This window comes from Mustela putorius, unplaced genomic scaffold (assembly GCF_011764305.1).
Source record: "Mustela putorius furo isolate JIRA1106 unplaced genomic scaffold, ASM1176430v1.1 tig00000179_pilon_pilon_pilon, whole genome shotgun sequence".
Lineage (NCBI taxonomy): Eukaryota > Metazoa > Chordata > Mammalia > Carnivora > Mustelidae > Mustela > Mustela putorius.
The window spans coordinates 7,579,206-7,604,689 of NW_025421305.1; the positions used below are offsets into that span (position 1 = coordinate 7,579,206).

The following is a 25,484-nucleotide window of genomic DNA, read 5'->3' on the forward strand; positions in this document are numbered from 1 at the left end:
CTAGAGAAAGATTTTTTAAATATTCAAATAAAAAGATAGAAGAGAAATAACTGGAGATATTTTTAAAATAAGAGAGTATATCATAAGTAACTAACTGTTAATAAATCTGACAACTTGATAAAATTGTTCCTAAAGAACACGAAATGCAGTGTGTGGTATGAGGGGAAATAGATAGCTTGAATGGACAGTAAGCATTAAACACCTGAAGTGTTCAAAGATCTACCCTCTCAAGACAAAATAGAAAGCTAAAGGATTTCATAGGTAAGTTTTACTAAACTTTCAAAGAAAGACTAAATTCTAACTTATACAAGCTATTCCAAAGAAAAGACAAAATAAAAACAGAAGCTATTCAGTTCATTTTAGGCAACTATTAAAATCTTGACTCCCAGAGCAGATAAGAATAATAATAAATAAAAGATCATACAGCATTTCTTATGAAAATAAATGTAAAAACATAAGCTAATCTAGCACTACAGTGTATTATAATACATCATCTTCAAGTATGATTTATCCAAGGGATGCAAGAATGATTCAACATCAGGGAAAAAAAATCTATTACTGCAATTTCACACATTAATACACATTTTATCAAAGCAGGGAAAGCTTTTAATAAAAATATAATGTCTATTCATAGCTTTTAAAAATCTTAGGATAAAATGAATAGAAAGGAACTTACTTTATTGGGTAAAATTTATATACCAAAACCTATAGTTAATGTTATACTTAATGGAGAAACAATATGAATTCCCTGTAGAGCTGAAAACAATACAAGGACTCCCAGAATCCTGACTTTAACATAGCTCTACTTCTGCCCTAAACTAGAAGGGAGAAAAAGTGGTATGGTTAAAAATTAGAAAGGAAAAGATAAAACATCTGTCATTTGCTGATGATATGATCATCCGTTTAGAAAAGCTAAGAGAATCAAGTTCAACCTATGGAAAGCAATAGCCAAAAATAATCCATTTGCAAATGCAACAAAAATTATAAAGTTCCTTGAATTACATTAATCAAAAATACACAGGAGCTCTACAGTAAAATTTTTAAAGTTCTAATAAAAAGAATAGAAGAATGCATAAATGAAAAGATGTTCCATGTTTTGGGGTGAGATAATATAATAAAGATGTCAATTTTCCTCTTCCAAATTAATCTATAAATTCAATAGTACGTCAAAATTCCATTTGAATTTCCTGAGACACTCAACAAACTAAATCTAAAATTTATGTGAAAAAAACAAATGCCTATACATAGCTAAGCTGACCTCAGACAAGGGGTGGACTATTGGACCTACCATACTTAGGACAATTTTTCTTTTATTGTTATTAAGACTTTTTTTTTTTTAAGAGTTTTAGGTTCACAGCAAAATTAAGAGAAAGATAAAGAGATTTCCCATATATCCCTGCCCCCACACATGCACAGGCTCCTACCTTCTTTATCAACATCCCCCACCAGAGTGGCACATTCATACAACTGACGAACCTACATTGACCTATTACCTAAAGTTGGTAATTTACATACAGGTTCCCTCTTGGTGTTGTATATTCCATGGGCTTGAATCAATGTATAATGACAGTATCTGTCATCATGGTATCTTACAGATAAATCACTCAGACTTCTCACTGTGTAAAAATCCTTTGTTCCATCTATTCATTTCTTCCTTCCCCTGACAACCACCAATCTCTTTATTGCCTTCATAGTTTTGCCTTTCCCAGAATGTCATATAGTTAGAATCATACAGCAGGTAGTGTTTTCAGACTGACTTCTGTCACTTGGGAATATACATTTAAGGTTATTCCATATATTTTTATGAGTTGATAGTTCAATTCTTTTTAGTGCTGAATAATATTCTATTGTCTGGACATACCACTGTTTATTCCCTCACTAACAGAAGAACACCTCGGTTACCTCGAAGTTTTGGCAATTATGAATAAAGCTACTATAAATATTTCTGTGCAGATTTTTGTGTGGATATAGGTTTTCAGTTTCATTGGATAAATAACAAAGAGCATGATTGTTGAGTCACATAGTAAGAATATGTTTAGTTTTGTAAGCAACTGCCAAACTGTTTTTCGAAGTGGCTCTACCATTTTGTACTCCCACCAGCTATTAATGAGAGTTCCTGCTGTTTCACATCCTTGCCAGCATTTGGTGTTGTGAGTGTTCTGGATTTTGGCTATTTTAATCAGAATGTAATGGCATCTCGTTCATAACAATTTCTTTGTGTATTTTAAGTAACAATCATTTATCACCTGTATCTTTTGCAATATTTTCTCACAGTCTGTAACTTATCTTCTCATTCTGTTGACATTGTCTTTTGCAGACTAGTTTTTTATTTTAATGAAGTCCAGCTTATCAATTGTTCTATTCACAGATCATGCCTTCAGTGTTGTACCTAAAAAGTCACAGCCATACCCAAGGTTATATAGATGTTCTCTTTTCTATTATTAACATATAATGTATCATTTGTTTCAGGATTACAGGTCTGTGATTCATCAGTCTTACATCACAGCACTCACTATACCCGCCCCAATGTCCATCGCCCCATCCCTCCCACCCTCCTCCACACCAGCAACCCTCAGTTTGTTTCCCAAGATTAAGAGTCTCTTAGTGTTTCTCTCCCCCTCTGGTTTCATCTTGTTTCATTTTTCCCTCCCTTCCCCTACGATCCTCTGTCTTGTTTCTCACATCCTTCATATCAGTGAGATCGTATGATAATTCTCTTTCTCTGATTGACTTATTTTGCTTAGCAAAATACCCTCTAGTTCCATTCACATCATTACAAATGGCAAGATTTCAGTTTTGATGGATATATATATGCATATATATATATATATATACCACATCTTCTTTATCCATTCATTTGTCAATGGATATCTAGGCTCTTTCCATTGTTTGCCTATTGTGGACATTGTTACTATAAACATGGGGGTGCATATGCCCCTCTGGATCACTACATTTCTATCTTTGGGGTAATACCCAGTAGAGCAATTGCTGGGTCATAGGGTAGCTCTATTTTCAACTTTTTGAGGAACCTCCATACTGTTTTCCAGAATGGCTGCACCAGCTTGCATTCCTACCAACAGAGTAGGAGGGTTTTCCCTTCTCCGCAACCTCACCAACATCTGTCGTTTCCTGACTTAATCTTAGTCATTCTGACTGGTGTGAGGTGGTACCTCACTGTAGTTGTTTTTTTTTTTTAAAGATTTTATTTATTTATTTGACAGACGGAGATCACAAGTAGGCAGAGACGCAGGAAGAGAGAGATGTAGAAGCAGGCTCCCTGCTGAGCAGAAAGCCCAATGCGGGACTCAATCGGAGGACCCTGGGATCATGACCTGAGTGGAAGGCAGATGCTTTAACCCACTGAGTCACCCAGGCACCCCTCACTGTACTTTTGATTTGTATTTCCCTGATGCTGAGTGATATTGAGAGCTTTTTCATGTATCTGCTGGCTAGACACATGAAATATCTGTTCATGTCTTCTGCCCATCTCTTGATTGGATTATTTATTCTTTGGGTGTTGAGTTTGATAAGTTGTTTATTTTTTTTAAAGATTTTATTTATTTGACACACAGAGAGAGATCACAAGTAGACAGAGAGGCAGGTGGGGGGTGGGGGAAGCAGGCTCCCTGCTGAGCAGAGAGCCCTATGCAGGGCTCAATCCCAGGACCCTGAGATCATAACCTGAGCCAAAGGCAGAGGCTTAACCCACTGTGCCACCCCGGTGCCCCATGATAAGCTGTTTATAGATTTTGAATACCAGCCCTTTACCTGATATGTCATTTGCAAATATCTTCTCCCATTCTGTTGGTTGGTTGTCAGTCTGTCGGATTTGTTGGCTGTTTCCTTTGCTGTGCAAAAGCTTTTTATCTTGATAAAGTCCCAGTAGTTCATTTTTGCCCTTGCTTCCCTTGCCTTTGGCAATGTTTCTAGGAAGAAGTTGCTTTGGCTGAGGTCAAAGAGGTTGTTGCCTGTGTTCTCCTCAAGGATTTTGATGGATTCGTGTCTCACATTGAGGTCTTTCATCCCTTTTGAGTCTATTTTTGTGAGTGGTAAAAGGAAATGGTCCAGTTTCATTCACCTGCATGTGGCTGTCCAATTTTCCCAACACCATTTATTGAAAAAACTTGTCTTCTTTCCATTGGACATTCTTTCCTGCATTATTGAAGATTAGTTGACTATAGAGTTGAGGGTTCATTTCTGGGCTCTCTATTCTGTTCCATTGATCTCTGTGACTGCTTTGTACCAGTATCATACTGTCTCAATAGTATTTTGTAATAGAGCTTCAAGTCCAGAATTGTAATGCCACCAGCTTTGGTTTTCTTTTTCCAACATTCCTCTGGCTATTTGGGGTCTTTTCTGACTCCGTGCAAATTTTAGGATTCTTTGTTCCATTTCTGTGAAAAAAGTTGATGATATTTTGATAGGAATTGCACTAAATGTGTAGAAGGCTATAGGCAGCATAGACATTTTCACAATATATGTTCTTCCAATCCATGAGCATGGAATGTTTTTCCATTTCTTTTTGTCTTCCTCAATTTCTTTCATGAGTATTCTACAGTTTTCTGAATACAGATTCTTTGCCTCTTTGGTTACATTTATTCCTAGGTATCTTATGGTTTGGGGTGCAATTGTAAACGGGACTGGTTCCTTAATTTCTCTTTCTTCTGTCTTGCTGTTGGTGTATAGAAATGCAACTGATTTCTGTGCATTAATTTTATATCTTAATACTTTACTGAATTTCTGCATGATTTCTAGCATTTTTGGGGTGGAGTCTCTTGGGTTTTCTACATAGAGTATCATATCATCTGCAAAGAGTGAGAGTTTGCCTTCTTCTTTGCTGATTTGGATGCCTTTTCTTTCTTTTTGTTGTCTGATTCTTGAGGCTAGGACCTCTAGTACTATGTTGAATAGCAGTGGTGATAGGGGATATCCCTGCCATGTCCTGACCTTAGGGAAAAAGCTCTCAGTCTTTCCCCATTGAGAATTATACTCACCATGGGTTTTTTGTAGATGGCTTTGATGATATTGAGGTATATACCCTCTATTCCTATACTGTGAAGAGCTTTAATCAAGAAATGATGCTGTACTTTGTCAAATGCCTTTTCAGCATCTATTGAGAGTATCCTATGGTTCTTGTTCTTTCATTAATGTATTTTACCACATTGATTGATTTGCAGATGTTGAACCAAATTTGCAGCCCAAGAAAATCTCACTTGGTTGTGGTGAATAATCCTTTTAATGTACTCTTGGATCCTATTGGCTAGTATTTTGATAAGAATTTTTGTATCTGTGTTCATCAGGAATATTGGTCTGTAATTCTCCTTTTTTTGTTTGTTTTTTTTTAAAGATTTTATTTATTTATTTGACAGACAGAGATCACAAGTAGGCAGAGAGGCAGGCAGAGAGAGAGGGAGAAGCAGGCTCCCCACCAAGCAAAGAGCCCAAGGCAAGGCTCAATCCCAAGACCATGGGATCATGACCTGAGCCGAAGGCAGAGGCTTTAACCCACTGAGCCATCCAGGTGCCCCTGTAATTCTCCTTTTTGATGGGGTCTTTGGTTTTGGTATCAAAGTAATGCTGACTTCATAAAATGAATTTGGAAATTTTCCTTCCATTTCTATTCTTGGAACAGTTTCAGGAGAATAGGTATTAATTCTTATTTAAATGTTTGGTAGAATTCCCATGGGAAGCCATCTGGCCCTGGGTTCTTTTTTGTGGGGAGATTTTAGATTACTGCCTCAATTTCCTTACTGGCTATGGGTGTGTTCAGGTTTTCTCATTCTTCCTGGTTCAGTTTCAGTAGTTAATATGTCTCTAGGAATACATCCATTTCTTTCAGATTGTCTAATTTGCTGGCATGTAGTTGCTCATATTATGTTCTTATAATTGTTTGTATTTATTTGATGTTGGCTGTGATCTCTCCTCTTTAATTCGTGATTTTATTTATTTGGGTGCTTTCTCTTTTCTTTTTGATAAGTCTGGCCAGGGATTTATCAAATTCATTACTTCTTTCAAAGAACCAGCTCCTAGTTTTGTTGATCTGTTCTACTGTTCTTTTGGTTTGTATTTCATTGATTTCTGCTCTGATCTTTATTATTTCTCTTCTCCTACTGGGTTTAGGCTTTCTTTGCTGTTCTTTCTCCAGCTTCTTTAGGTGTAGATTTAGGTTGTGTACTTTAGACTTTTCTTGTTTCTTGAGAAAGGCTTATATTGCTATATACTTCCTCTTAAGACCACCTGTGCTACATCCCAAAGATTTTGAACAGTTATGTTTTCATTGTCATTGGTTTCCATGAACTGTTTTAATTCTTCTTTAATTTCCTGGTTGACCCATTTATTCTTTAGTAGGATGCTCTTTAACTTCCATGTATTTGAGTTCTTTCCAACTTTCCTCTTGTGCTTGAGTTCTAGTTTCAAAGCATTGTGGCCCAAAAATATGCAGGGAATGATCCCAATCTTCTGACACCAGTTGAGAGTTGATTTGTGACCCAGAAGGTGATCTATTCTGGAGAATGTTGCATGTGCACTAGATGAGAATGTGCATTCTGATACTTTGGGATGGAATGTTCTGAATATATGTGTGAAGTCCATCTGGTCCACTGTGTCATTTAAGGACTTTATTTCCTTGTTGATCTTTTGCTTAGATGATTTGTCCATTTCAGTGAAGGGTGTGTTAAAATCCCCTACTGTTATTGTATTATTGTCAAAGTGTTTCTTTGATTTTGTTATTAACTGGTTTTAAATAATTGGCTGCTCCTATGTTAGGGGCATAGATATTTTAAATTGTTAGATCTTCTTGTTGGACAGACCCTTTAAGTATGATACAGTGTCCTTCCTCATTTCTTATTATAGTCTTTGGCTTAAAATCTAATTGATCTGATATAAGGATCGCCACCCCAGCTTTCTTTTGATGTTCATTAGCTTGGTAAATAGTTTTCCACCCCTCACTTTAAATCTTGTCTTTGTGTCTTTGGGTCTAAAATGAGTCTCTTGCAGACAGCATATTGATATAAGTCTTGTTTTTTTTTTTTTTTTTTTGTTTGTTTTGTTTTGTTTTGTTTTTTATCTAGTCTGATACCCTGTGTCTTTTGATTGGGACATTTAGCCCATTTACATTGAGAATAACTATTGAAAGATATGAATTTGTGTCATTGTATTGCCTGTAAGGTCACAGTTACTGTATATTGTCTCTATTCCTTTCTGGTGTATGTTCCTTTTAGGCTCTCTCTTTGCTTAGAGAGGACCCTTTTCAATATTTCCTGTAGGGCTGGTTTGGTGTTTGAAAATTCTTTAAGTTTTTGTTTATCCTGGAAGCTTTTTATCTCTCCTTCTATTTTCAATGACAGCCTAGTTGGATATTGTAATCTCAGCTGCATATTTTTCTCATTTAGTGCTCTGAATATGTCATGCCAGTCCTTTCTAGCCAGCCAGGTCCACTGCCAATTTAATGCTTCTACCATTCTAGATTACAGACCTCTTGTCCTCCTTTCAGGATTTTCTCTTTGTCTTTGAAACATGTAATTTTTACTATTAGCTGTTGTGGTGTTGACTTATTTTTATTGATTTTAAGGAGGATCCTCTGTGCCTCCTGGATTTTGATGCCTGTTTACTTCCCCTAATTAGGGACAATCTCTACTATTATTTGCTCCAATATAGGCCCCCCTTTCTCTTTCTTCTTCTGGGATCCCACCTATTCTAAGATTGTTCCACCTTATGGTATCATTTTTCTCTCAAATTCTCCCCTCATGATCCAGTAGTTGTTTATCTCTCGTTTTCTCAGCATCTTTATTCTCCATCATTTGGTCTTCTTTATCACTAATTCTCTTTTCTGCCTCATTTATCCCAGCAGTTAGAGCCTCCATTTTTTATTGAACTTCATTAATAACCTTTTTTATTTCAACTTGGTTAGGTTTTAGTTCTTTCATTTCTCCAGAAAGGAATTTTCTAGTATCTTCATTGCTTTTATCAAGCCCAGCTAGTATCTTTATAATTGTCATTCTGAACTCTAGTTCCAATATCTTACTAACGTCCATATTGATTAGGTCCCTGGCAGTTGGTACTGCCTCTTATTCTTTTCTTTTTGAGGTGAGTTTTTCTGTTTTGTCATTGTGTCCAGAGAACAGATGAGTGAAAGAGCAAAACGCTTAAAGGGTAACAATGACCCCAGAAAAATATATACTAAACAAATCAGAAGAGACCAGGGTGGGGGAGAAGAATATGATCAGGCCGGTATATAGAACAGAGCCACACACTAGATTTTTGGGTGTATTTTGGTCTGTTAGAAGAAACTGCCTCTCAAAATTTATAAAAAAGAAAAACTTAAATATATATATAAAAATAAGGTAAATACAATGAAAGGATGGAATATGACTGTAAAGATGAAAGGTTTAAAAAAAATTTTAAAGGAATTGATAAGAAGTTGGTTTAAAAAAAGAAAGAAAAAAATTTAAAAAAAAAAAAAAGGAGAGAATGTGGTCAGGCAGGAGACTAGAACAAAGCCATACACTTGATTTAGGGTATATTTTGGTCTATCAGAAGAAATTGTATCCCAAAATTTTAAAGAAGAAAAAGTTATATATATACAAAAAATAAGGTTAAATACAATGAAGAGATAGAACATGACTGTAAAAGTGAAAATTTAAGATTTTTAAAAAGGAATTGATAAGATGTCCCAGTGAGGGTTCCACCCCCTGCTGAGCCACTGGAGCAACGTACCTAGTGGAGCAGACTTCTAGAAGTTCTGATTTTGTGCTTTGCTGCTCTTCACTAGCTGGTAGCCAGCTGTCAGCGGCTCCCAACCCTCACCATCTGTCTTCCCAAATATCGCCTCAGATTCACTTTTCCACATGTCCTGTCCCACCTTCCAGAAAATTATCGCTTTTCTGCTCACAGATTGCTGGTATTCCTTTCTTCAATCTCCTGTTGAGTTTGTAGGTGCTCAGAATGGTTTGATAACTATCCAGCTGAATTCCTGGGACCAGATGAAATTTAGGTCTCCTACTCCTCCGCCATCTTGCTCCTCCCACCTATATAGGTGTTCTCTTGTGTTAACTTCTTTTCTTTTTAAGATTTTATTTTCATTTATTTATTTATTTGAGAGAGAGAGCATGAGAGGGGATAGGTCAGAGGGAGAAGCAGGCTCCCCACTGAGGAGAGAGACCAATGAAGGACTTGATCCCAGGACTCCAGGATCATGACTTGAGCCGAAGGCAGTCATTTTACCAACTGAGCCACCCAGGTGCCCCTCTTATGTTATGTTCTAGGAGTTTTATAGTTTGGGATTATATATTTATACCTTCAATCTATAGAGTGAATTTTTTGTCTGTGTCTAGATTCATTTTTTTGCATGTAGAGGTCCAGTTGTTTCAGTATCATTTGTTGAAAGGGGTATTTTTGCTCTACTATATTGCTTTTCTTCGTACTAAAGGTCAGCTGACTGTGTTTATGTGGATCTATCTCTGGGCTCTCTATTCTGTTTCACTGATCTGTTTGTCTTTTCTTTCACCAATACCACACTGTCTTGATTACTGTGCCTTTATCTTCAGGTCTCAAAGTTGAGTAGTCTCAGTCCTCTAATTTTATTCTTCTCCTTCAATACTGAGTTGGCTATTGAGTCTTTTGCTTAGGACACTCTTTAAAACTATAGTAAAAGTAACAATAATAATATGATTTTGATTCAAGTAACTCAGAGACAGAAACATAAATATATAGGAATGTATTATGCAATAAATGTGGACATCAAAAACCAACAGGGAAAGACAGGTGCTTTAGTAAATGATGTTAGGAAAACTGTCTTGTTATATGAAGGAAAACAAGCCAGATTCCTTCCTAACTTTACCTACAAAGTTGAACTCTAGAAGAATTAAAGACATATATATAAAAGATAGAAGGATAAAGTTATTAGAAGAAAAAAACAGGTTTTCTTTGTAATCTAGTATTGAAAAGAAGTTCTTAAATAAAACTTTAAATGTATACACGATTAGGGAAAAGAACTGATGAGTTTGATTACATCAGACTTAAGGACTTCTATTCAGCAAAATATACCATGGCAAATAATTAATAAACAGCCAACAAAACAGAAGAATATATTTGCAACTTCGAAATCTGACAAAAGACAACTATGTAGAATAGCCCCAAAAATGGCTTCAAATCAATGAGCAGAGGACAGACACTATAAAAAAACAGAAGAGGCAAAGCATATGAACAGGCAAGGTACAGAAGAATACCCACAAAAAGGCAACAAGCACATAATAAAATTTACCAAAACACTGGTAATCAGAGAATACAAATTAAAACAAAAATGTTTATCACTTCTTAGAATACTACATCAGAAACTAATGATACACTGTACGGTGGCTAACATAACATAATAATAAAAATATAATAATAATAAAATATATATAAAATAAAATAAATATATATAACAAACTATTATTAAAAACAATAAAATTGCTTAGCACTTTATGCCTATTAAAACTGTTAAAATTGGAAAGATGGATGAACTCAAGTGTAAGGTGAGGATGTGGGACATAGGAATCCCCAACTATTGCCATTGAAATTATAGATCAATGAGAGAAACCAGCCCTGCCTGGTCAAACTACACATATATATACCCTCTTGCCCAGAAACTCTGGTCCTGAATATACATTCCAGGCAACTGCCCTTATAGGTCCAAAAGGAGAGATGTTGAGGATGCGTACTATAGCTCTGCTTAGGAATAGAAGGAATTGGGGCTACCTGGAGTTCATCTTTGGGAGAGTCAGTGTAATAGAGAATATGAACAAAGCCAAGAATTAGATTTTTGAAAAGAGCAAGAATATTGACAAGACACCAGCAATATTGATCAAGAGAAAAATTGCATAAACATACATTTTTAGGAATAAAAAGAAGATACAACTATATACAGCAGAATTTTTTTTTAAAGAATAAAGATACTATGAACAATTCTATGCCAATAAATTTTAAAATTTAAATGAGATGGACAAATTCCTACAAAACTTCTAGAAATAAAAAAGTTGCATAATCTTAAGTCCCTTAAAAAAAAAAAAAAAAAAAAAAAAAACTTGAATCAGCAGCTAAAAATCTTTCCATATAGAAACATAAAGGGTTTTGCCAGAAAATTCTATCAAATATTCAAGGAACAATCAATTTTAATCTTAGAGAAATCTACCCAAGAGAAGAATAAAAGAGGGACTACTCACCAGCTCATCTATGAGGCAGGGAGCAAGGGTTCAGTTCCAAAATCTGGCAAAGACAGTTTGAGGGAAAAAAAAACAACAGAATCAATCTCATTTATGAACATAGATCTAAAACTCCTACACAAATATTCTCAAATCAAATTTAGCAATATGTGGGAAAAGATACTCTCAAGAACAAACTGGATATATTCCAGGACTGAAAGTTTAGTTTAATATTCGAGAATCAATTTAACATACTTCACCACAGTAAAAGATTAAATTAAAAAAAAGTACAGTCATTTCAATAATTGCAAGTAAATGTATTTGATAGAATTCCAAGTATTTTCAGAAGGAGAGTTTCTTAGCCTTTTAAAAGAGATTTTTTTGAAAAGCCTGAAGGACTCATAAATCTTTGTGATCTCAGATTAGGCAGTGTTCTTAAAAATGATATCAAAAAAGCACATGACAAAAAAAAAAAGATAAAGTGAACTTCCTTAGAATTAATAACTTTTGTGTTTCAAAGGTCACCATCAAGAAAATGAAAATACAACCCATATAGGAGAAAATATTTGCAAATCACATACCTGATAAAGGACTTGCATCTAGAATACATAAAGAACTCTAACAACTCAAAAATAAAGACACACAACCTAATTTAAAAATGGGCAAGAGACCTGATAAGCATTTCTCCAAAGAAGATAGATGGTTAATAAGCATTTGTAAAAAATACTCAATGTCGTTAGTCATCAGAGAAATGCAAAACCCCAATGAGATAACACTTAATGCCCTCAAGGATAGCAATGATCAAAAATACATTCAATGACAAGTGTCGGCAAGAATGTGAGGAAAACTGGAACTTTGATACCCCATTGGTGGGAATATAAAATGATGCAGTCATTTTGAAAAAGAGTCCTGTCAGTTCATCAAAAGATGAAAGAAAGAGTTAACATATGACCCAGAAATTTCATTTCTAGACATATACACGAGAGAACAGAAAACATTTGTCCACACAAAAACTTGTACTTGAATGCTCACAGTAGCATTATTCAAAATAGCCCCAAAGTGGACATAACCCAAATGTCCATCAACCAACTGAAATTGAGCTCCATAGGGTTAATGGACATGAAACTAGCAGAAAGCTTTTGGGGTGGGCACTTATCTGACTGAGCCTCCCAGGCACCCTGAAACTAGCAGAAAACTTAAAGCTTGGTTTTCAGAAAATAATTTCTCCCTCATTAGCTGTTGTGTCTTTTCAGAACTCACTAACAAATCCACTAGCTGTCTCTGCAGAAGTCTGGAATCAAGGTCAACTGATAAGGTTCCAGTCTATGAACAGGGAAAACCCTAAATGCCTTACCCAAGATAACAAGCCCAAGACCCCATCCAGTCTATATAGGCTCTCAGAGCATGTGTATAGCCTCTTCTCCTTGTCCTAAGATCACCTCCTGATATCCAGCTCAACGGTCTCATTCTGATATTATGTCTCTACCCCAAAGTGAACATGGGATGTATGTTACATATATATTTGCTCAATGCACATGCACCATCTTTCCTCAAATAAGTTTCCCTGCCCTTTTTATCAATATGATGTAATCTCGACTCCTATAAAAACTTGTTGTCTTCCCCTTCAGGGAGGAGGATTTGAGACTTGTCCTCCCATCTCCTCCTCTGGCTGCCTCACAAACAAGCTCTTTGCTTGTTGCATGCCTGATGTCTCAGTGACTAGCTTTGCTGTGCATCAGGCAGAAGAAATGCAGTTCAGTTACAAAATGAATGGATATGCCATACTTATTCTATGGAATATTATTTGACAGTAAAAACAAATTATGTACTGACACATGGCCACAGCATGGATGAAATTTTAAAACATTCTGCTAAGTGGAAGAAGCCAGCCATGAAAGGCCACATATTCCATTTATATGAAACATCCAGAATAGGCAAGTCTATAGAGACAGAAGGATCAGTGCTTGCCTAGGACTGGCTGAGTCAGGGATGGAGATGGGGAGAAGGAGTGGTAGGATGGAGAGTGAGTGGCTGCTAAGAGATACAGAGTTTCCTTCCGGAGAATTAAAAATGTTCTAAAATTAAATTGTGATGATGTTGCATCATTTTTTGAATATACTAAAAACCATTGAATCATACACTTTAAATGGATGAATTGTATGGTAGGTGAATTATGTCTCAATAAAGCTGTTTTTAAAAAAGAAGACAAGGTGACTATCATCTCTCCAACATGGCACTGGAGCCCCTAGGTGGTGTAGTAAGCCAAGAATGAAGGAAAGGAGAAAAGGAAGTGAAAAAGGAAGAGAAGGAGGGAGAAATGGAAGGAAGGTACGGAATATGATTGGAAAAAGAGAAACAACATTGACAATACTAACATATGATTCACCTAAAACTAAGCTATTAGAACTAATCATAAAGATAAACAAAGCTGCCAAATACAAAATCAGTATTCAGTATTCAATTGCATTTCTACATAGCACGAATAACATTCAGAAAATAAAATTTTTTAAAAAGATATTCATTATGGTATCCCCCAAACACATGAAGTACAAGAAATAAGATATGCAAAATCTTCACAAAAATTTAGAAAACTTGGGGCACCTGGGTGGTTCAGTCAGCTGAGCATCCCACTCTCTCAGCTCAGGTCTTGATCTCAGGGTTATGAGTTCAAGCCCTGTGTCGGGGCTCTGCACTAGGCATGGCATCTCCTTAAAAAAAGAGAGAGAGAGAGAACTGTATTGAAAGACATTAGTGAAGAGCTAAATAAATGGAGAAATACACCATGATCATGGGTTGAAAAACTCAGTATGGCAAAGATGTCAATGTTTCCCAATTTTGCTTAGATATGTGATATAATTCCACTGAAAATACTGGTTTATTTATGAATGATGACAAGGGGATTCTAAAATGCATAGAAAAAAACCAAAGGCCCAGGAATAGGGGAGGCATTCCAGAAGAACAGGAATGGGGGGCAGAGAGAGGAATTGAGTTAATTGTACTTAAGATTGCACCAAAGGGTGGGTCCAAGTTAAGTAGGACCTAAAATGTTTGCAAATGGAATACCCTTCTAAAGAAAATAACCCAAAATTATAAATATTAAATCAGGGATCCAAGCAAAATGAGAGGTACTGAAATGAGGAGGTATTCATGCTTAAGCTTCTGGACCTTCAAGGTAGATCCACATCCATCTGCATAGTAATGGTGCTGGGAGAATCAAGTATACTAATGGAACAGATTTGGGAGCCCAGAAATAGACCCACCCACATATACAGACAACTGATTTAAGATGAAAGTAGAATTATAGGGCAGTTGGTAAAGAACGGGGTTTTTTGATGCTAGAACAATTGATCTTATGTTGAAACCTTCCTCAAGTCATACTCCAAAATCAATGACAGGTGAACTAAAATCTCAAATGTGGGAGGCAAATCCATGAAATATATAAAACAAAATACTGAAAAATATCTTTGTGATTTCAGCATGAGAAAGATTCCTTGAGACATAAAATGTACAAAATATAGAAGAAAGGATTTTAAAATTAGTTTTAGTGTAAAATATTAAATTAAGAACTAGTTTACATTCAAAGACTGCACAAAGAAGATAGAGACAAATATAAACTGGAAAATACAGTTTAAAATACATTTAATTGACAAAGGATTAATATCCAGAGTATATATTTCTTCACTCTGAAATGCTCATTTCTCTCATATTTTAGAGACTTTTAAATCAGATGCATCTTACAATCAACAGGGTGCCCCAATTTGTTAGCATTTTTATTTCTTAGTGATAGTAGTACCTTAGGAGCACCTCTTACAATCAGTGATCTCTTAGATTTGATTAAAAACATTATAAAGAACCATAGATCAACACACAAAGCAAGACAAAAAAAATTAAAAATTGGGCAGAGTACTTGAACAGGCACTTCATAGGAAGGAAAATCTGAATAACCTATAAATATGGGGAGAAAAATGTCCAACCTCATTACTAAGTGGGGAAATACAAATGAAAACTATAATGAATTAACACTTCATAGTTACCAATGTGGCAAAAATGAAAAGTTTGACGACACCAAGTGCTAGAGAGAATGTAGAACATTCAACACGTATACATTCTGCCACTGGGAGTGTGTAATTGGACAATTTCTTTGGAGAACATTTTGGCTTTATCTAGTTCAAAATACACATAAACCTATGACTTAGAAATTCTAACCCTAGATTCATTCTCAAGAGAAGCTCTTGCACATGTACACAGAGCATGTGTGCAAAGCATATTCAAACACTGCTGTTCATGAAAGCAAAACCTAGATACAACCAACTAGGATGGATAAAAAATGTTGTCTCCTCTCACATGGGATATCATGTATCATTGAAAATGAACAAAGTATGGCTACACTCCCTCATAAGAAATCTCCTGAATACAATATGGAGCAAAGAGAAATCAAGCTGCAGAGTACATATAGTATGACTCCATTTATAATCAGAAACATGCAAAATTAAATAACATATTATTCAGGTTGCAAACACACATTTTGAAGCCATAAAAAAGCAAGATGATCATGAACACAAGATTCAGAATAGTGGTTGCACCTAAGGGTAGAGGGAAAGAGAAGGATTGAGAAAGTAACATTTCCAGGTTTTAGGGTTAACTAAAATATTCTATTTTTAAAACAGGGCTGAGGGTATACTTGTATTTCTTATATTGTTTTCCTTTTTATTCCATTCATATTTTATAGGTGGTCTTTTAGCATTCACTCAATATTTGATTTCTAACATTTAAAAAGTCAGTCTTCACATCTAACTAGATTTTCTGCTAAGAAACATACAACCCTGTGAAAATCAGTCATAAGTCCATTTTACTCTCCAGCATGTCTGGCAATGACTGAGTCACCAAGAAAAAGTCTAAGGCCAGTGCACTCTTCCAAAGATGGGAGAAAGGTCTGTGTGTCTCCTGGGGAAAAAACTTGTTAAAAATAGTACATACAGAAATACTATTGTGCTAAATGGAATAAGCATTAGTTACTTAACTGGAAAGACTTGAAGAGTCACAATCCCAGATGAAGTATTAAGCCATATTTAAAATAAAATAATTATGAATAGAAGTTCTTTATATTTTCTTTCCATACCCAATGGAAAATACTTCCATTTCAGCAAACAATTCTCCAATAATAATAACAAAATTACCTGGATTTCTTGATATCTCATTGATCCAGATTTCTTAAGCCTACTCATAGTCCATCACACAGCCCAAAGTCAACTTTTGACAATTATTTTTAGAAAGGAAACCTCCAGAAGTTTAAACTCATAGAGGACATATTTTAAAAAATTAAATCATAGGGGAAAGCTTTAATGGTATAATTGAGCACCTGCCATGCACTAAGTTCCACACAGAAAGCCAGGGATGAAACAGAAGACAAAACAGGCCTGCACACTTGGATGCTGACAGTCTAGTGGGGGAGACCATCATTAATCAAAGAATCGCTGAGGTCAAAGTTCAATTACAATGGAGGTAAGTGCTTCATGAAAGCAGAGTGTCAAATGGAAAGAAACGGCCTGGTGAGTGATGATGGTGGTAAGCTAAGAAGAAAGAGTAGGTGAAATCTAGGCATGTGTGTTGCAGGGGTTGGGGAGGGAGAGGTGATGGGGAAAACATTCCAGGCAGAGGGACCAGAGAGTGTGACGCTGAAATCACTACAGCTGAAACTGCATATGGTTTACAGTCAATAATCACACCAGGAAGACATGGAGGTCATAATAATAAATGCACAAATAGTAGTTTGCTAGTTGAACAAACACTGCATTAAATTATTGAATAAATGGCAGCTGTTTCATATCTAGACTTCAGTAATCATAACTAATCTTTTTATGTGATTGATAATACTTTGTTCAGGTTATGTTTGGGAACGTGAATATTTACAAGATGAACTCAAGAGTAAAATGTAAAGATGATGAGAAAGTAAATTGGTAGATTCAAAAAATTATATTATCACATTTAACATCTGAAACTCATTTCCCTCAAGCCCATAAAGCCTAACTTTGTTTGTTCAACAGTCTGTGGAAGTACAGTCACTCAGTCATTTATCAAATATGGAATGAACGCCCAGTACGTGCCCAACAATGGGACAGGTATGAAGAATATACAGATGAAAAGGTATGGTGCCCTCTAAAGGAGCTTGTTGTTTCATGGTGAACTAGTCACTAAAGGGAGAGTTATGTGGGAAATTGAGGAGGAGCATGGAGGGGAGTAACTCAGACATTGTTAGGGATCGACATATTCTTAAAGATTTGGAAGAGCAAAGGCTGTAAGAGCGATCAATGCACAGAACAAAGAAAGCCCACTGGAACCATGAAGAAAAACCAACAGCTATTGAAGAAAGAAAATATAATCATGATACTCTACTGGACTCTGAAATGTAAAATAGTCAAATACAATAACATAATCATTCCACTGCTATAACTAAAAAAAATCTATTTAAAGAATGGAGGGAGGAGTGAGGAGTAGATTATGAGAGGTATATGATTATACTAGAAAGAGAGCAAATAATACCTAATGTTAATAAATCAATCAATAACAATAACCATGCAAAGAAACAGTGAAAATAGTTCAAAGCCCTTGCCTCTGTGAGGTAGGCTGAGAGTTGTAAGTGAGACAGCTTCTATTCCTCTCACGATAAGCCACTTTGTAATCCTGGGGATTTATTTTTTCATGTCCATATATTACTTTGATCATTTTTAAGCAAATACTGTTTTTAAAAGAGACTATTACAAAGAAAACACTGCATAACCTTTAAGGCACAGTAAATAAATCAGTAAACGAATAATAAAAGGTGTTCGTGAGGTTATAAGGGAGATACGATGGGGACTAGAGGGAAGGAAATACGGGTCCATAAAATGCTGCTGCCCAGCTATTCTAGCACCTAGTCTAGTGGGTCCCTAACTAGAGAAACATGATGGGATTATTTCCATTTTCACCGAGAGCCATGTTCTCCTGTTTCTTTCCTATCTGGTGGGATTTTCATAGGCCCAAGGCTCTTGGCATGACTGATCTGTTGCAATGCCATAATTGTGTGCCAACTGTGCACTCCGAGGGCATTTTTCTAATGTGAAACACAAGAACAGGTGTGGCAGAGAGGCTGACATGTGAAACCTCCTACTTACCTAATCTTTCTGCTCTTCTCCTCATAAGAAATCACTTTAGAGTGCAGTCCCATCTCCCACATTTTGTGGAATGATAAATACACCATAAAAAGAAAAACACAGGCTTTTTTGGGAAAGTCACTGCACATGTTCAGTTGTTCTAGAAAGTTCTCTTGGGAGACATTTATTCTAAGGACATTTTCTTCTTCATAGAAAGGAAGGCAAAAGTAGGCTAATTCTCAAAGTGCTGACGGCCACCTCAGCCCCCTCCAGAGAGCAATGCAGTCACTCACCTGTCTTGGGGAAATGTGTATATTTAGAGTGAATCTTCTCTCCTGAATTCTCTATATGAAATAACCATTTACCTTTGGGTGAATTTGAAGTATCTATCACCCCACTTGCCTTCTCTCGTCTGTTCTGCTTCCTCTGGGTCCAAGAGCATTAATAGAAAGCTATCGATCATGTTGAGGGAAATGCTGAATAGGTTACTGAGAGTCAAGAGGACCCTACTATCAAAGGGCACGAAAAAGCAGCCAAGCTTCCAACTCAATCAAGGATTTATCTTCAGAGAAAGGTGCCATATATATAGTCAAGGGCTACTTTCCGTTCCTTTCCAGGGAAAGTAAGGTGGTGACTGGTTCAACACTGCCCAGTGCCAAAACCTCCCCATGAGGGGACTAATAAGAGTTTGGTAAAGCTTTACCTCTTGCTCCATGGCTTTTAAATGACTAGCCAATCAATGTTTTAATTTGACCCCACTATTTTCCACATCAAGAGTTGCCTTTATCTTATGAAGACATGACAAGGAAGACAGAGAGGGTACAGGTGAGGCTCAGCAGGAGTGAAGGGGTAGTGACCACAAGCAATCCATATGGGAACAAAACTCCCTCCAAGAACGGCAGAGTTTTAGGACCCCTGGGTGGCTCAGTTAATCACCTACCTTCAGCTCAGGTCATGATCCCAGGGTCCTGGGATCGAGTCCCACATCAGGCTCCTTGCTCACAGGAGCCTGCTTCTCCCTCTGCCTCAGCTCCCTCTGCTTGTGCTCTCCCTCTCTGACAAATAAATAAATAAAATCTTTAAAAAAAAAAAAAAAAGAAGAAGAAGAAGAAGAATGGCAGAGTTTTGCCAGGTCTCAGAGGGCAATGAAGGAAATCTGACCCTATGTTTTCTTTGCAATGAATTGTCCGTTCCTCTGCAGTCAAAACATCTACCACTACTGTCAAGGTAAGCTGCTAGCGACAGCACAGGATTTAGAAAAAGAGGGCATTAAAGTACATGTATAAGAAAGCAATGATGGGGATAAGGTAGTTAAAAAGCACAAACTTACAGCTATAAAAGAACTAAGTCCCACGGATGGAAGGTACAGCACATGACACTGTTAACACCGTACTGCCTTTCCAGCCCTGGCCCCAGACGTAGCAGCCACCGAGACGTTGACGCCCATGAAAAATCATATCGCCAGTTACGAAGTCCTTTTCAAGGAGGGAGTGACGGTGGCCAAGAAGGATGTCCATATGCTCAAACACCCTGAACTGGCAGACAAGAATATGCCTCATCTTCATGTCAGACCATGAGGCTACGTAAAGCAATAGCTTTCCTGAAGGCATTTCCAGTGATAGCTTACCAACCAGTGTACCCAAGATCTCTGTGATTTCCTCCACCTGGCCCCTGAGACGTGCCTGCCACTCTGTGCCCCAGCCATCCCGAGACCGGCGGACCCCGGCCCAAAGGTCTGGAAAGCTCCGCAAGCCTCACCAGAGGGAAAGCTGACAGAGACACCTGCAGACAAAGCACTGTGCCCCCTGCTGCTAACAAGCGAGCTGAGGCTGGGACCGGGTCAGCAACTGAATTCCAGTTTACAGGTGGATGTGGTCGTGGACGTGGCCAGCCACCTCCGTAAAGCTGGAGGAGATTGTTGTGTGTTGAATACATCTGTAGCAATAAATAAATAACGCTGTATTATATATCTGCGAGTTGCTAAGAGCATAGATCTTGGAGTTTCCCCACAAGAAAAAAAAAATTGTAACAGTGCGTTGTGGTGATGGATGTGAATTAAACTTATCATGGTGATCATTTCCCAGTATCCACAAATACAGAATCATTATGTTGTACCTCTGAAACTAACATCATAAGTCAATTAAATCTAAATTTAAGAAAGAAAGAAAGAAAGAAAGAAAGAGAGAGAGAGAACAGGAGAGGAGACAGAGGGGGAGGGGAGAGCGAAGGGAAAGGAAGGGGGACTGGGGGAGAAAATGCTTCATAAAGCACATAGATGTGCCTGAGGTGGCTTTAGCACAGAGCCCTGAGTGCCGGAGACCCTCCTGGCAGAAGACGACTCTTCCCAGGCTGCCTTCTTCCATCTTCACCCTGATTCAGGGAATGGAGGTACGGCCATCAGGAGTGGTATTCCTATTTCAACTGATAATTTAAGAAGATGCCAAGGCTCCCTCACTTTCTCAAAAGCTGACCCAAATTTCATTTCGTTCACCAGCTGTTCATGGGATACCTTCTCACAGGTGCTTCCTCTTACCTAGAGTCCTTTCTGCCCTTCGGCTACTACAGACTCAGCTAAGGCTCAGTTTCCCTTGAGAAAGCCGGACCTGCACCCCACAGGTTTGAGATAAGCGCTGCTGAGAGGTGTCCCACAGCATCCCAAACTTCCCCAACTAGCAGTATGGCAACATTTGCTCTTCTCTGCAGGGAAACCATTCCTTCCAGAAGGGCAGTGATCAAGCCTCTCAGTCAAGGCCCAACTCATCGCAGGCATGTGATACGTGTTGGTGGAATGATGTATATGAACTACTGACCAGTACTATCCCTGGCAGTATGGAAACAGAAAGATGAATTCTCTACCTGAGCTCAGGGTCAAGCATCTGGGATGAGAAAGAGTAAAAAAATACACACCGATTGCTACACACAGGGCACTGCTGGAAGTGCGCTGTGTGTGTTAACTCATCTATGTACTAACTCATCTAATCCTCGTGACCTTACAGGTAGGAACGACCATCAGCTGCATTATACAGATAAGGGAACTGAGGCACAGAGTGACTTGCCTAAGCTCCCAAAGCTAGTAAGTCGCTGACACATGGTACAAGCCCAGGCAGCAGGCTCCTGAGCCCAAGCCCTTCCCCACTTAGCTGTGTTACCTTTCAGATCCCAGATGAAGACACCATGCAGCGTGAGTCACACCCACCCTGTGGATAAAGTGAGGTACACAGTGCTCGGGAAGACGGGAAGGATAAAGGTTTCTGATGTCAGACCTTAGCAGCACCCTCCGTCCCCTTCTTCCTCTCTGCCCCCAACTTAATAGATTCTGCAAACAACTGATTTTGGAACCAAGTTCAAAGTCTCAGAACCTATCAACACCTGATCAAACTCACTGCCCCAAATTTAAATGGGAAGCTGAGGTTCTAATTCTAATATATTTCAGCATATGGCCATAAATTGCTTTGTGAGTGGAGCTGGTCAAAAATCCTTTACCTCTCAGATGAGAGAAAATAAGCTTGCTAAATATTACATATGGCACAACCTGACATAAAATATTTTTTAAAAGAGGGCCTCTTGTTCTGACCCCTGTATTTATGGGCTTAAAGACTGAAAAGGTTTAAGATGAGGTGTTGTTGTTTTTTTTTTTTTAAACGTTCAGTTTTCCTTTCTTTCATTGCTGTGAAAATAAAGTGGCAATTCATGGCCATAATGGGTAATTCCACTCTGTGCCTTCTAGAGAATAAGGAAGAAGGAGCCCTCCGTGGCTGGTATTCATATGTTCCTGCAGGGCCAGAGCCCGTGACCTTGTGACCCGCAGCCGTTGATGGGAAATGCCCAAAGGTTCTCATTCTTGTTCAGCGGCTCACCCAGCATTTTAAAAGGACAATGAAAACATTCCTGGGGCTTCTGGGCTTCTTAACCCCATCCCACTAACGATTCATTCTATCTTTGAAGAGGTCAGCATTTATTATTGTAATATCATTTTCATACTTCTTGAGAGCAGAGTGACTAAGGGAACTGAAGAAAGGAGATTCTCTGGGGTGGAAAAGCCTCGAGAGGGCCAATTCCATCGCGGACACTCACAGTTTGGGGTGTGAAACGGGGGTCTCTGAGAAAGGTAACTGTAGGTGTCTTTATAAACTAGAAATTCTTATATTGAGATTTTCAGACTTCAGAATTTCAAACGTTTGCTTTTCCTTCCTCTTGCATTTCAACTGCAGAAAAGACATGAAAGGGTATTTTATTTGTCACGTCCAGAGAAAAGGATGACATCCACATAAGTCACATTCATTTCCTCGGTGGAACAAAGACAGCATTTTGATGCAGAGGAAGTCAGGATGGGAAGGGGTCCAGAGAGATGGAGCACCGGGATCTCACTCTAAAAATGCCCTTCTCTTCTCTTTTTCAGGGCAAGTCTCACTCTCAGAGAATATCACTCCTGCACTCCTACAACCCATGCCAAGAAAACCTCTCCTTTTCAACTTCCCTTTAGGCCGTCAAGCCTAATGCATGACTATTTTCCAAGAATTCTAACATCCTCGCATCGTCCACTGAGGTCATCACGTCCTTCGTGGCCATCAAGTCTTCCCTCTAGGAGTGACTCCTTCCTCAATGCCATTATCATCATCACCATCATCATCAACATGACTCCCATTTGTAGATTGCAAGGGGGCTGGTCAGCATTATTTCCCACCGAAATTCGCTCCTGACAACAGCCTGGTGAGGTAGGCAGTGCCACTCCCACTGGAGCTGAGCCTCAGATTGCTGGGAACTTAAGATCCCAGCTAACAAGGAGCAGAACCAGGATTCACCCCGGAGACCACTGCTTCCAGCACCGTAAAGGCCTGCAGCCAGCCCTCAGCAGTACCCAGAGGGGAGGCTGGCCGTTTAGAACCCAGAGAGAGCTGAAGTGGAAGAGAAACCCAAGGAAACTGACCCTGCACTTCTAACAAGCCCCTGGCCGCTAAAGACACGGCTCCTCCAAGGACACCTGGAGCAGCACAACCTCTTGCCTAATGCATGGTTCCCCTGCACAGACCCCCAAAGAATGAAGAAATTTTAAGAGGGGCATGTGGGGGGGGGGACTGATGACCCAGAAGTTCCTAGAAACACCAGACGTCAGCTTCTGAAATGGAATGAATACCTACACCAGCAGATAAGTACGTTCAAAATTCTGTACAACGGGTTTTCCATGACTGAGAGTCGCCTAGCTGCATCCCAGTTTATGTTCAGTCAATATCAAAACAGGGCTAGAAATAGCCCCCAAACGCATTTGGTAATGGAAATATACACTGATCCTTAACTTGAGTTGTGACACATGAAGCTTTAATTATTTACCAGCTCTTAATGCCTGATCCATAATTAATACCAGAATGCACTTCTCTCCCTAGCTGCTCCCTGATTGCTGCCGTGGCTGTGGATTAGCATATCAAGATCAAATTCATCTTTTCTTAGGAAACCCATGAATATGTATCCAGCTCGTTGAAGGAGAAGTTTAGAATGCAATTTGCCAAAGCATTAAGGAACTAATAGGAAAGGAAATTGATAATGGTCACCTTCTTAATTTGAATTAATTTCATTAAATCTAAATTAAAAATTAATAAGACTGGAAAGTTTAAATGGGTCGGTTCCACACTGACAAAATAGCAAAATCGTCAGTAAGTTTTAAAAATGTCCCTTGTGAAATGATTAGAAGTAATTCCAGCTTTGTCCATAAGAGCATAATTTGCTAAAACATAAAGACTGTCCCTGAGATGTTACTTTTAGAAACCAGAGTCCTGATAGCTCTGGTGGAAACTTCTCTTCCCAGGGTGGGGTTCAGCAGCCCTGGCCCCCCGGCCGCCGCCCAGGACAGCGCCCTGCCTTCCTGCCAGAATCCTAGCATACGGACTAAATACTTCCAGCATCGAAACCCTCCGGGGAGTAAAGCAGATGTTTGCAAGTGTGCCCATGGCATTCTTACAATGACCACCTCTCTTAGAAAGCAGGAGCCTTTTCTCAATAAGAAAGAGAGGATGCAGAAAAACAAGGAACACCGATGTAGGCCTCTAGTTTGTGAAGTGTGAAGGCAAACTCACACTTTGCAGGCCTGGGAGTGTCATGCCCACATTTTTCACGGCTCCCCTTCAAAGACAGATTGTAGAATTCTGCATCTTCTAAGATTTCACCTCAGCAGCATACAAAGTCAACATTCACAGACAGAGCGCAAACACAGAGCCCAAGTCCGTGCGCGCTTGTGTACACACACACACACACACACACACACACACACACACACACGGCTGGCTTCCACCGTCCACCTGCTCACATGCACTCTATCAGATGTGCCCGCTTCCTTCTCTCTCCAGCACTTTCATCCATGTGGGTGCTCTGTCTGCCTCACCCTCCCTCCGCCGTTAGACCCTTCCTCTTCTTTTCCTCACAGTTCTCCTCTCTCAGGACACAATCCAAATATCTCCTGCCCTGGGGGACATCCACGACCCAGCCCCCTGCCCCCATAACTCAAACACCTGAGTTCGTTGCTCTGGGCCCTCCCCCTCCCCAGTGTCCCTTTTCTTTGCCATGGGCACCTCCATGAAGTGCTGAGCTCCTCAAGCACGAGTGAGTGAAGCTCCTGGCATCTAGAAATTCATGAATAGAGGTTAAGTCAAACAAATGAAAGAACAGGGGAATGAAGAACAAAATCCTTAGATGAATTCGTTTGGTCCTTCTCTTGCACCAAATGAGCTCCGTGCTGGTCAAATGTCCGACTAGACTGTGAGGCGAGCCCCCGGTGCACAGAGACAGCAGGGCCTTGTATGTCCCACACCAAGCACATGCCCTACACATCAGAAATGTTCAGCAAACATTTTCAAATGGATGGGGGCATAACAGCCAGCCTCCAGCCTGGTCAGAACAACACATCACTGGGAAAAGCCCTGCAGGGGTTCCTGCTCCCCACAACCCCACCACAAGCATGTCATGTCCCGCTTGCAACCTCTCAGGCCTCCATCCGGACCACGGCTCCCACATTGTCCCTCCACAGCTCAGGCCTTGGAGCCTCCATCTTCTCATACTTCTCACGAAACAATGTCCCAGCATGGAAGGCAGCCTGGGACCACACGGCGAACCAGCCCTCCTTTGGTTTCCCTCCCTATTATTTCATTTTAATAAAGCTCTTTTAAATAAGCTGGTACCCAGACAA

At 38.8% G+C, this 25,484-nt stretch overlaps 1 pseudogene; it reads left to right on the top strand.

The window, feature by feature from the left end:
- LOC123391120 overlaps window positions 1-20,213 on the top strand; it is a 41,467-nt pseudogene extending 21,254 nt beyond the window's left edge.
- Window positions 20,214-25,484: the final 5,271 nt, after the last annotated feature.